General features: G+C 40.2%; 1 pseudogene; it reads right to left on the bottom strand.

Moving 5' to 3' along the window:
• Positions 1 to 425: 425 nt before the first annotated feature.
• On the bottom strand, positions 426 to 1,369 carry LOC150021869 (zinc finger CCCH domain-containing protein 8 pseudogene; annotated as a pseudogene).
• Positions 1,370 to 1,616: the final 247 nt, after the last annotated feature.

The following is a 1,616-nucleotide window of genomic DNA, read 5'->3' as shown; positions in this document are numbered from 1 at the left end:
TATGAAAACTAACTGTATATCCATCTTCTATTACCCCATGTCTTCCTAGAGAAACCCAAGTTTTCTCCAGTCTTTCACCTCTTCACTCATCCTCACTTGGTCTAACCCTTCTTCCTATTTTATTGAGAAAACTAGGTGAATCAAAACAGACTTCTGCAATTTCCTATCATAACATTTACCCAGCAGCAAGAGCTGTACCATCTATCTCCTCTCCTGTTCCAACAGTTGAACAGCTGGATGAAGACAACCCCTTCACTCATACAGTAGATTATATCCTTACAAGGGGCGCCATCAATTAAAGAAGCTTCATGTCATCATAATGATACAAGGTGCTTTAAATGAGGAATCCCATAAATCACTCCAAATCACCAGTCTTGAATAGTCCTGAACATATGCATAAGCATTCTTCATCTATACAAAGCTTTTTAAATGTGTTTTATTTTCATGGCCTTTTCAGTATTGAAAACTTTAGCCAACAGCTCCTGTGTCTCAGCAGTCAGAGGAGCATGGGAAAACTTGCAGTACTCTCCCTGATAACATTTAGCACCTGTATGGTAAAACTTGCAAGGATATTCATTATGCAAATACAGGCAGTTTTCACCTCTGGTACAATATCCTTGTACATAAAACTTACACACTTCCTTTTTCTTCTCTATCTCTGCATCATGATCAAATTTACAGTCATCTCCCTTAATGCATTTCCTTTCAAGGAAATATTTACAAACTTGTTTTCCCTTGCATTTCACAGTGTGTTGGTTTATGAACCCCTGACTCATTCACATGTGCTGCTTCTCTTTAGGTTTATCATCCTACTCCTGTGAGCCACCATTCCTCAGTGATGCATTGGATCCGTCGTCTGCAGCACCAGGCCATTTCCGCTTCATTTTCTTCTGTTTACCTTTCTTGTGGGCAGCTTTAAGGTTTTTCTTTTTTTGTTTAATGGCTTTCTGTGTACACTTTGCTTCCTCTTTCTTCATGGATTCTTCCAAAAGTGGTAAGGATTCAGCAGCTTTTGCCATTTCTTTGGCTTTTATATACTGTTGAAGCTCTTTAACAAAGTTGTCTTCTGATTTCTGATTGCAGATATCATTATCACTGTATATACATCATAGTCTGTCCTTCTTGATTTTCTTTGTAGCAAATTCTTTGGTGATGTTACAGAGTTTCCAAAGTGCCTAATTTTTTTTGGAATATGCACACACTCCAGTTTTACTTCCCATTTTATTTTCTCTTCTTGTGTTTCTTCAACTTCTGTATCATCTATTTCATCATCGATTCTGTCGTCCGAGTCCGTGGCATCAGAGTCCGTGGGCTGTTTCCTGCCCAAGGCCAGGTTCAGAGGTTTGGAGAAAAGATTCTCAAAATTCATCCTTTCATACAGAAGCCCCCGACTGTGAAAGCGAAGACAGAAGACAGCAGAGAACAGAGAGCGGCGCAGGCCACCCACGCGTGTGCCCCATCAGACCATTTTTTAAGATGGTTAAAGCACAGATCAAATTGGAGGACAGCATTGTAGTTAAGAGATCCATCCGTTTGTGGGCCAGACTTCCTAGTCACCCAGTTTATATTGGGGCCAGGCCATATTGCAATAGAAAATCAAGTGCTTGGGCTTGAGG

This window comes from Furipterus horrens, unplaced genomic scaffold (assembly GCF_987537825.1).
Source record: "Furipterus horrens unplaced genomic scaffold, mFurHor1.1.pri manual_scaffold_1, whole genome shotgun sequence".
Classification (NCBI taxonomy): Eukaryota; Metazoa; Chordata; class Mammalia; order Chiroptera; family Furipteridae; genus Furipterus; species Furipterus horrens.
The sequence above is the reverse complement of the archived record's forward strand: the minus strand, read 5'-3'. Positions and strand labels throughout refer to the sequence as shown.